Below are 12177 nucleotides of genomic sequence, written 5' to 3'. Positions count from 1 at the left end.
CGCCTATGCTTGCCCCGTCGTGGTGCTGTCGGGTTAGCCAACTCCAGGGTGCCTCCAGTTTAGGAGCTTCCTATGTGGGCTGCGTGAACTGGTAGTCAAGGCTGGTTCTGTAGTGCCAGTAGGCCCAGCTCCCCCTGTAGGACTGTTGGGGTTCGGTAACTGCGGCTGCCTCGCGGCCTAGCTGTTCTCTCCTCTCCTGTGGGCCTTCGGGTCCACCTCCTGGTTCCAGCACCGTCAGCTGGTTCCGGGCCGAGCCTTTGGCTTAGGTGCCTCCTCCTGGGTATCCGAGTTCTGCCAACGTCAGGCGGTCCTTGGTAGTGCTTTTAAGCGCGGGCACCTACAGCTTAGTAACCGGGTTCCAGCACCGCCAGCTGGTCCTCGGTCGTGCCATTGGCTCTTGCACACTGGGGCAACGCATCTGGGTTCCAGCACCGCCAGCTGGTTCTCGGCAGTGTTCTTGACACAGGTACTCCCTCGTGCCAAGCCTGGTCTCAGCACCGTCAGCTGTTTCCGGGTTGTGTCAAGCTCACTGAGACGCCTATGCTTGCCCCGTCGTGGTGCTGTCGGGTTAGCCAACTCCAGTGTGCCTCCAGTTTAGGAGCTTCCTATGTGGGCTGCGTGAACTGGTAGTCAAGGCTGGTTCTGTAGTGCCAGTAGGCCCAGCTCCCCCTGTAGGACTGTTGGGGTTCGGTAACTGCGGCTGCCTCGCGGCCTAGCTGTTCTCTCCTCTCCTGTGGGCCTTCGGGTCCACCTCCTGGTTCCAGCACCGTCAGCTGGTTCCGGGCCGAGCCTTTGGCTTAGGTGCCTCCTCCTGGGTATCCGAGTTCTGCCAACGTCAGGCGGTCCTTGGTAGTGCTTTTAAGCGCGGGCACCTACAGCTTAGTAACCGGGTTCCAGCACCGCCAGCTGGTCCTCGGTCGTGCCATTGGCTCTTGCACACTGGGGCAACGCATCTGGGTTCCAGCACCGCCAGCTGGTTCTCGGCAGTGTTCTTGACACAGGTACTCCCTCGTGCCAAGCCTGGTCTCAGCACCGTCAGCTGTTTCCGGGTTGTGTCAAGCTCACTGAGACGCCTATGCTTGCCCCGTCGTGGTGCTGTCGGGTTAGCCAACTCCAGGGTGCCTCCAGTTTTTAGGAGCTTCCTATGTGGGCTGCGTGAACTGGTAGTCAAGGCTGGTTCTGTAGTGCCAGTAGGCCCAGCTCCCCCTGTAGGACTGTTGGGGTTCGGTAACTGCGGCTGCCTTGCGGCCTAGCTGTTCTCTCCTCTCCTGTGGGCCTTCGGGTCCACCTCCTGGTTCCAGCACCGTCAGCTGGTTCCGGGCCGAGCCTTTGGCTTAGGTGCCTCCTCCTGGGTATCCGAGTTCCGCCAACTTCAGGCGGTCCTTGGTAGTGCTTTTAAGCGCGGGCACCTACAGCTTAGTAACCGGGTTCCAGCACCGCCAGCTGGTCCTCGGTCGTGCCATTGGCTCTTGCACACTGGGGCAACGCATCTGGGTTCCAGCAACGCCAGCTGGTTCTCGGCAGTGTTTTTGACACAGGTACTCCCTCGTGCCAAGCCTGGTCTCAGCACCGTCAGCTGTTTCCGGGTTGTGTCAAGCTCACTGAGACGCCTATGCTTGCCCCGTCGTGGTGCTGTCGGGTTAGCCAACTCCAGGGTGCCTCCAGTTTAGGAGCTTCCTATGTGGGCTGCGTGAACTGGTAGTCAAGGCTGGTTCTGTAGTGCCAGTAGGCCCAGCTCCCCCTGTAGGACTGTTGGGGTTCGGTAACTGCGGCTGCCTCGCGGCCTAGCTGTTCTCTCCTCTCCTGTGGGCCTTCGGGTCCACCTCCTGGTTCTAGCACCGTCAGCTGGTTCCGGGCCGAGCCTTTGGCTTAGGTGCCTCCTCCTGGGTATCCGAGTTCCGCCAACGTCAGGCGGTCCTTGGTAGTGCTTTTAAGCGCGGGCACCTACAGCTTAGTAACCGGGTTCCAGCACCGCCAGCTGGTCCTCGGTCGTGCCATTGGCTCTTGCACACTGGGGCAACGCATCTGGGTTCCAGCAACGCCAGCTGGTTCTCGGCAGTGTTTTTGACACAGGTACTCCCTCGTGCCAAGCCTGGTCTCAGCACCGTCAGCTGTTTCCGGGTTGTGTCAAGCTCACTGAGACGCCTATGCTTGCCCCGTCGTGGTGCTGTCGGGTTAGCCAACTCCAGGGTGCCTCCAGTTTAGGAGCTTCCTATGTGGGCTGCGTGAACTGGTAGTCAAGGCTGGTTCTGTAGTGCCAGTAGGCCCAGCTCCCCCTGTAGGACTGTTGGGGTTCGGTAACTGCGGCTGCCTCGCGGCCTAGCTGTTCTCTCCTCTCCTGTGGGCCTTCGGGTCCACCTCCTGGTTCCAGCACCGTCAGCTGGTTCCGGGCCGAGCCTTTGGCTTAGGTGCCTCCTCCTGGGTATCCTAGTTTCGCCAACGTCAGGAGGTCCTTGGTAGTGCTTTTAAGCGCGGGCACCTACAGCTTAGTAACCGGGTTCCAGCACCGCCAGCTGGTCCTCGGTCGTGCCATTGGCTTTTGCACACTGGGGCAACGCATCTGGGTTCCAGCAACGCCAGCTGGTTCTCGGCAGTGTTTTTGACACAGGTACTCCCTCGTGCCAAGCCTGGTCTCAGCACCGTCAGCTGTTTCCGGGTTGTGTCAAGCTCACTGAGACGCCTATGCTTGCCCCGTCGTGGTGCTGTCGGGTTAGCCAACTCCAGGGTGCCTCCAGTTTAGGAGCTTCCTATGTGGGCTGCGTGAACTGGTAGTCAAGGCTGGTTCTGTAGTGCCAGTAGGCCCAGCTCCCCCTGTAGGACTGTTGGGGTTCGGTAACTGCGGCTGCCTCGCAGCCTAGCTGTTCTCTCCTCTCCTGTGGGCCTTCGGGTCCACCTCCTGGTTCCAGCACCGTCAGCTGGTTCCGGGGCGAGCCTTTGGCTTAGGTGCCTCCTCCTGGGTATCCGAGTTCCGCCAACGTCAGGCGGTCCTTGGTAGTGCTTTTAAGCGCGGGCACCTACAGCTTAGTAACCGGGTTCCAGCACCGTCAGCTGGTCCTCGGTCGTGCCATTGGCTCTTGCACACTGGGGCAACCCATCTGGGTTCCAGCAACGCCAGCTGGTTCTTGGCAGTGTTTTTGACACAGGTACTCCCTCGTGCCAAGCCTGGTCTCAGCACCGTCAGCTGTTTCCGGGTTGTGTCAAGCTCACTGAGACGCCTATGCTTGCCCCGTCGTGGTGCTGTCGGGTTAGCCAACTCCAGGGTGCCTACAGTTTAGGAGCTTCCTATGTGGGCTGCGTGAACTGGTAGTCAAGGCTGGTTCTGTAGTGCCAGTAGGCCCAGCTCCCCCTGTAGGACTGTTGGGGTTCGGTAACTGCGGCTGCCTCGCGGCCTAGCTGTTCTCTCCTCTCCTGTGGGCCTTCGGGTCCACCTCCTGGTTCCAGCACCGTCAGCTGGTTCCGGGCCGAGCCTTTGGCTTAGGTGCCTCCTCCTGGGTATCCGAGTTCCGCCAACGTCAGGCGGTCCTTGGTAGTGCTTTTAAGCACGGGCACCTACAGCTTAGTAACCGGGTTCCAGCACCGCCAGCTGGTCCTCGGTCGTGCCATTGGCTCTTGCACACTGGGGCAACGCATCTGGGTTCCAGCAACGCCAGCTGGTTCTTGGCAGTGTTTTTGACACAGGTACTCCCTCGTGCAAAGCCTGGTCTCAGCACCGTCAGCTGTTTCCGGGTTGTGTCAAGCTCACTGAGACGCCTATGCTTGCCCCGTCGTGGTGCTGTCGGGTTAGCCAACTCCAGGGTGCCTCCAGTTTAGGAGCTTCCTATGTGGGCTGCGTGAACTGGTAGTCAAGGCTGGTTCTGTAGTGCCAGTAGGCCCAGCTCCCCCTGTAGGACTGTTGGGTTTCGGTAACTGCGGCTGCCTCGCGGCCTAGCTGTTCTCTCCTCTCCTGTGGGCCTTCAGGTCCACCACCTGGTTCCAGCACCATCAGCTGGTTGTCGGCAGTGTCTTTTGCTCTTGTACCTTCTGCTCCCCATCCTGGTTCCAGTACCGTCAGCTGGTTCCGGGCAGAGCCTTTGGCTTAGGTGCCTTCTTCTGGGTATCCAAGTTCCACCAACGTCAGGTGGTCCTTGGTAGTGCTTTCAGGCACGGGTACCTCCTGCTTAGTAACCGGGTTCCAGTAACGTCAGCTGGTCCTCGGTAGTTCCATTGGCTCTTGGACCTTCGGCTACCCATCCGGGTTCCAGTACCGTCAGCTGGTTCTCGGCAGTGTCTTTTGCTCTTGTACCTTCTGCTCCCCATCCTGGTTCCAGTACCGTCAGCTGGTTCCGGGCAGAGCCTTTGGCTTAGGTGCCTCCTTCTGGGTATCCGAGTTCCGCCAACGTCAGGCGGTCCTTGGTAGTGCTTTTTAGCACGGGTACCTCCTGCTTAGTAACCGGGTTCCAGTAACGTCAGCTGGTCCTCGGTAGTTCCATAGGCTCTTGAACCTTCGGGTAGCCATCCGAGTTCCAGTTCCATCAGCTGGTTCTTGGCATTTTCTCAGTCTTCTTGTACCTTCTGCTACATTTCCAAGTTGAAGACCCTAAAGTCGACGACCCGGAAGACCACCCCGATGACGACGACGACGACCCGGAAGACCACCCCGATGACGACGACGACGGCGGAGACGACGACGGCGGAGACGACGACGGCGGAGACGACGACGGCGGAGATGACGACACTGGAGACGACGACCCTGGAGACGACGACATGGAAGACCGAGAAGCAGAAGAACAAGAGGCTGCAGAACAAAGAGCAGAAGAACATTAAGCATAAAACTTAATATCAGAGCAAAAGATATTATCTAAATTATATGCAGAAGAAGACTAAGCAGTGTATGGGGGTGAGTCCGTTCCTCCTCGTGGTGCCCCTGGATAAAGCCTGATGCTGCAGGCCAAACTGAACGCGGACAAATGTAACTTTTGTGACTGGCAGAACGGAAGGTGTAATCTTCCAACTTTTATAGATAACAACTACGGGAATGCCTGTCACAAATGAGAATATGATGAAGAAGTAGAATAGGAAGAATAATAACAGTGGAATAAAAAGAATATGTAGAATAGGAAGAATAATAATAGTTGAATAAAATGAATATGATGAATGTAATAAAAAAAAAAAAAAGGTAAAGGATGAAGAAGAAGATGAATAAGGTGAAGAAGAAGTTGATGTCAAAGATGCTGATGATGATGAAGATGAAAGTGTGGGAAAAGAAAAAAAAAAAAAAGAAAAAAAAGAAGGGGAAGGGCGTGGAATAGTGAAACATCAATATCTGAAAAAAAAAAAAAATTTACATAGTCAATATCTTTGTCACTCCGAACGTCTTAAAAAAAAAACAAAACATGCTATTCTATTTGATTGGGATAAACCCCTATGACTTTAATGTCTCCGCCACCTCCCCAAATACATCCGGCATTATTCTTAGTTGTTTTCCTTCATGTAGAATGAACCTACAAGGCAAGAAAGGGATTATTTTAATTCCGATATTTTGGTCCCATTGACTTGCATTGGGATCGGGTATCGGTATCGGCGATATCCGATATTTTTTGAATATCGGCCGATCCAATCCGATACCGATACTTTCCGATATCGGAAGGTATCGCTCAACACTACTCATGGATAAATTTGGAGAAGCCTCCTGTCACTTGGGTCCATATAGATATTTAGAGAAGGCAGATTGGAACCAACAGGTGAACACCCTATGTTATCTCAGTTGTATAAGGCCCCTTTCACACATCAGTTTCTTGCTATCAGTCGCAATCTGTCAAATTTTGAAAAAAAAAGATCCGTCAGCTCCAAGGACGTCCATCCATTTCTTCTGATACATGTTGGCACCAATGACACGGCAAGGAAGGACCTACTGACAATCTGCAAGGACTTTGAAGAGTTGGGGAAGAAAGTAAAGGAACTGGATGCACAGGTAGTTTTTTCTTCTATCCTTCCAGTAGATGGGCATGGCACCAGGAGATGGAACAGGATCCTTGATGCAAACAACTGGCTAAGACGATGGTGCAGACAACAAGGATTCGGATTCCTGGACCACGGTGTGAATTACTTGTACGATGGACTCCTCGCCAGAGACGGACTACACCTCAACAAACCTGGGAAACACACATTCGCCAGAAGACTCGCTACACTCATCAGGAGGGCATTAAACTAGAAGAAGAGGGGACGGGAAGAAAAACATTAGACTTGAACAAAGAAGACCCAGGAAAACATACTCAGAAGGGAGGTAAGAACATTTCTAAAACAATCCACAGCGAGGAGATTGGAACAAAACAAAATCCTCTAAACTGCATGCTCGCAAACGCCAGAAGCCTGACAAACAAGATGGAAGAACTAGAAGCAGAAATATCTACAGGTAACTTTGACATAGTGGGAATAACCGAGACATGGTTAGATGAAAGCTATGACTGGGCAGTTAACTTACAGGGTTACAGTCTGTTTAGAAAGGATCGTAAAAATCGGAGAGGAGGAGGGGTTTGTCTCTATGTAAAGTCTTGTCTAAAGTCCACTTTAAGGGAGGATATTAGCGAAGGAAATGAGGATGTCGAGTCCATATGGGTCGAAATTCATGGAGGGAAAAATGGTAACAAAATTCTCATTGGGGTCTGTTACAAACCCCCAAATATAACAGAAACCATGGAAAGTCTACTTCTAAAGCAGATAGATGAAGCTGCAACCCATAATGAGGTCCTGGTTATGGGGGACTTTAACTACCCGGATATTAACTGGGAAACAGAAACCTGTGAAACCCATAAAGGCAACAGGTTTCTGCTAATAACCAAGAAAAATTATCTTTCACAATTGGTGCAGAATCCAACCAGAGGAGCAGCACTTTTAGACCTAATACTATCTAATAGACCTGACAGAATAACAAATCTGCAGGTGGTTGGGCATCTAGGAAATAGCGACCACACTATTGTACAGTTTCACCTGTCTTTCACTAGGGGGACTTGTCAGGGAGTCACAAAAACACTGAACTTTAGGAAGGCAAAGTTTGACCAGCTTAGAGATGCCCTTAATCTGGTAGACTGGGACAATATCCTCAGAAATAAGAATACAGATAATAAATGGGAAATGTTTAAGAACATCCTAAAGGCACTGTAAGCGGTTTATACCTTGTGGGAATAAAAGGACTAGAAATAGGAAAAACCCAATGTGGCTAAACAAAGAAGTAAGACAGGCAATTAACAGTAAAAAGAAAGCATTTGCACTACTAAAGCAGGATGGCACCATTGAAGCTCTAAAAAACTATAGGGAGAAAAATACTTTATCTAAAAAACTAATTAAAGCTGCCAAAAAGGAAACAGAGAAGCACATTGCTAAGGAGAGTAAAACTAATCCCAAACTGTTCTTCAACTATATCAATAGTAAAAGAATAAAAACTGAAAATGTAGGCCCCTTAAAAAATAGTGAGGAAAGAATGGTTGTAGATGACGAGGAAAAAGCTAACATATTAAACACCTTCTTCTCCACGGTATTCACGGTGGAAAATGAAATGCTAGGTGAAATCCCAAGAAACAATGAAAACCCTATATTAAGGGTCACCAATCTAACCCAAGAAGAGGTGCGAAACCGGCTAAATAAGATTAAAATAGATAAATCTCCGGGTCCGTATGGCATACACCCACGAGTACTAAGAGAACTAAGTAATGTAATAGATAAACCATTATTTCTTATTTTTAGGGACTCTATAGCGACAGGGTCTGTTCCGCAGGACTGGCGCATAGCAAATGTGGTGCCAATATTCAAAAAGGGCTCTAAAAGTGAACCTGGAAATTATAGGCCAGTAAGTCTAACCTCTATTGTTGGTAAAATATTTGAAGGGTTTCTGAGGGATGTTATTCTGGTTTATCTCAATGAGAATAACTGTTTAACTCCATATCAGCATGGGTTTATGAAAAATCGCTCCTGTCAAACCAATCTAATCAGTTTTTATGAAGAGGTAAGCTATAGGCTGGACCACGGTGAGTCATTGGACGTGGTATATCTCGATTTTTCCAAAGCGTTTGATACCGTGCCGCACAAGAGGTTGGTACACAAAATGAGAATGCTTGGTCTGGGGGAAAATGTGTGTAAATGGGTTAGTAACTGGCTAAGTGATAGAAAGCAGAGGGTGGTTATAAATGGTATAGTCTCTAACTGGGTCGCTGTGACCAGTGGGGTACCGCAGGGGTCAGTATTGGGACCTGTTCTCTTCAACATAATTATTAATGATCTGGTAGAAGGTTTACACAGTAAAATATCGATATTTGCAGATGATACAAAACTATGTAAAGCAGTTAATACAAGAGAAGATAGTATTCTGCTACAGATGGATCTGGATAAGTTGGAAACTTGGGCTGAAAGGTGGCAGATGAGGTTTAACAATGATAAATGTAAGGTTATACACATGGGAAGAAGGAATCAATATCACCATTACACACTGAATGGGAAACCACTGGGTAAATCTGACAGGGAGAAGGACTTGGGGATCCTAGTTAATGATAAACTTACCTGGAGCAGCCAGTGCCAGGCAGCAACTGCCAAGGCAAACAGGATCATGGGGTGCATTAAAAGAGGTTTGGATACACATGATGAGAGCATTATACTGCCTCTGTACAAATCCCTAGTTAGACCGCACATGGAGTACTGTGTCCAGTTTTGGGCACCGGTGCTCAGGAAGGATATAATGGAACTAGAGAGAGTACAAAGGAGGGCAACAAAATTAATAAAGGGGATGGGAGAACTACAATACCCAGATAGATTAGCGAAATTAGGATTATTTAGTCTAGAAAAAAGACGACTGAGGGGCGATCTAATAACCATGTATAAGTATATAAGGGGACAATACAAATATCTCGCTGAGGATCTGTTTATACCAAGGAAGGTGACGGGCACAAGGGGGCATTCTTTGCGTCTGGAGGAGAGAAGGTTTTTCCACCAACATAGAAGAGGATTCTTTACTGTTAGGGCAGTGAGAATCTGGAATTGCTTGCCTGAGGAGGTGGTGATGGCGAACTCAGTCGAGGGGTTCAAGAGAGGCCTGGATGTCTTCCTGGAGCAGAACAATATTGTATCATACAATTATTAGGTTCTGTAGAAGGACGTAGATCTGGGGATTTATTATGATGGAATATAGGCTGAACTGGATGGACAAATGTCTTTTTTTGGCCTTACTAACTATGTTACTATGTTAGATTCATGGACTTGTATTAGCAACAGATTGTGACGGATAGCCTCACATTTCATCTGACGTTCGCCGTATCCATCGAAAATTGTTTGTCCGGTGGCCGGAGACAAGGATAAAGTAACTTTTTTGTGTATGTCAAAAAATCGGACACTGACAGATCCGTCTGTCGTTTGCTCGAATTGAAGCCCATGGCCACTGGATCCGTCAAATGACGGAATCTGATGACGGATTCCTTTTTTTAACTGAACATGCTCCGACTTATTTAGGATCCAATTAGCCAGATCCGCTAGTTGGGTCAGTCAAAAAAATGAATCCATCACATTAGTTTTTTAGTGGGGTGAGCCCTGGTCCATGAAGTCTCGGGCCCGCGGACTAGCGCACCCACCACCCCCGAGTCTCCACAGTGGTGTTGAATCAATTCTGTTGCTGAATTATCTTAAGGAGACAAGGCCCAGGCACTTTCTAGATTTTCATAAAGCCTTCTTCACAGCAGTATTACTTTTTTCTCTCTCTCTTAATTTGTTGATCATATTATAAATGTTTGATTTAGAGGCAATTTTACAAGCAGCAATGTTCTTGCCTGTAAAGACTTTTTGAAGCAAAAACATGTTTCTTTGGAGATAACCATGGTTAACAGAAGAAGACAATGATTTCAAGCATTTGGTTCTCATTATTCAGAGAGCTGCTGTCACTTAAACCTGGCTATCATTAAAAGTTTTTTTTAGGTGTGGTAGTCACAAATGTAACATGTGCAGTTGGACCAAAAAATTTCACATTACTGATAAAAAACAATCTTACAAAGGAAAAGCCTGTGATAGTCACAATGTGGTGTAGGCTAAGGACTGCACACTCTGTGACTTGCGTTAAATGGAATTTGTAATATGTAATATCATTGTGCCATGCAAACAAGGGATGTCAGTGTCCTGGTGCGATGACATCATCAGTTTGCTGCACCAAAAACTCATCTAGTGCATCAGCATGCTGTTCTGCAGCCCATAGGAAAGTGACCTGCGGCTTATAAAATGGGGAGCGATAGTGCACGGAGAGCTATGTTTAAAATTTTTTATTTTTGTATTCTGTCTTTTCTATATATTCCACATGGTCTATATCTGTGTTTCCCAACTCCAGTCCTCAGGGCTCACCAACAGATCATGTTTATAGGATTTCTTTAGTATTGCATAGGTGATAATTGCATCATCAGAACGGTAAATAATTCCATCATTTCCATCATCCATGCAATACTAAGAAAGTCCTGAAAACGACCTGTTGGTGGCATTGAAGATTGGAGTTGGGAAACACTGATCTAGATGCTTCTTTAGACCATTTGGTTGTGTTAAATTTAACCCCTTAATCCCATATGATGTACTATCCCGTTGAGGTGACCTGGGACTTAATTACCAGTGAAAGGATAGTACGTCATATGCAATCGGCTGAGCTCTCGGGGGGAACGCAGCAGATCGTGGCCGGATGTCAGCTGACTATCACAGCTGACATCCGGCACTATGTGCCAGGAGCAGTCATGGACCAATCCTGGCACATTAAACCCCAGAACACTGCGATCAAACATGATCACAGCTTTCTGGGTGCATAGGGAAGCATCGCGCAGGGAGGGGGTTCGCTGCGTGCTTCTCTGAGACCCTCAGTACAAGGTGATGTGCTCACCTTGTACCGAGCATCTCCTCCCTGTAGGCCCCAGATCCAAAATGACCACGGGGCTACTTCCGGGTCCTGCAAGGAGGTGGCTTACAAGTGCCTGCTCAGAGCAGGCGCCTGTAAGCTTGGAGCAGTGCACGTCAGATCGCTGATCTGACACAGTGCTTTGCAAAGTGTCAGATCAGCGATCTGTCAATATATAGTGATGTGCCCCCCTGAGACAATGTGATAATGTAAAAAAAAAATATTTAGATGTGTTAAAAAAAAATAATAATTCCTAAATAAAGAAAAAAATATTGTTCCCATAAATACATTTCTTTATCTAAATAAAAAAAACAATAAAAGTACACATATTTAGTATCGCCGCATCCGTAACGACCCGACCTATAAAACTCTCCCACTAGTTAACCCCTTCAGTGAACACCGTAAAAAAAAAAACGAGGCAAAAATCAACGCTTTATTATCAAAATGTGATATAACACACGATCAAAAAGACAGATATAAATAACCATGGTACTGCTGAAAACGTCATTTTGTCCTGCAGAAAACGAGCTGCCATACAGCATCATCAGCGAAAAAATGAAAAAAGTTATAGTACTCAGAATAAAGCGATGCAAAATAACTATTTTTTCTATAAAATAGTTTTTTATTGTATAAAAGCACCAAAACATAAAAAAATGACATAAATGAGGTATCGCTGTAATCATACTGACCCAAAGAATAAAACTGCATTATCAATTTTACCAAACATAGAACGGTATAAACACCCCCCCAAAAAGAAATTCATGAATAGCTGGTTTTTGGTCATTCTGCCTCACAAAAATCGGAATGAAAAGCGATCAAAAAATGTCACATGCCCAAAAATGTTACCAATAAAACATCAACTCGTCCCGCAAAAAACAAGACCTAACATGACTCTGTGGACCAAAATATTGAAAAATTACAGCTCTCAAAATGTGGAGACGCAAAACTATTTTTGCAATAAAAAGCATCTTTTAGTGTGACAGCTGCCAATCATAAAAATCTGCTAAAAACCCACTATAAAAGTAAATCAAACCCCCCTTCATGACCCCCTTAGTTAGAGAAAAATAATAAAATTAAAAAAATATATTTATTTCCATTTTCTCATTAGGGTTAGGTTTAGGGTTAGGGTTAGAGCTAGGGTTAGGGCTAGGTTTAGGGCTAGGGTTAGGGCTAGGGTTAGGGCTAGGGCTAGGGTTAGGGCTAGGATTAGGGCCAGGGTTAGGGTTAGGGTTGGGGTTAGAGTTGGGGTTAGGGTTGGGGTTATGGTTAGGGTTGGGGCTACAGTTAGGGTTGGG

This window comes from Ranitomeya imitator, chromosome 4 (genome assembly GCF_032444005.1).
Source record: "Ranitomeya imitator isolate aRanImi1 chromosome 4, aRanImi1.pri, whole genome shotgun sequence".
Taxonomy (NCBI): domain Eukaryota; kingdom Metazoa; phylum Chordata; class Amphibia; order Anura; family Dendrobatidae; genus Ranitomeya; species Ranitomeya imitator.
Note: the sequence above shows the minus strand (reverse complement) of the source record.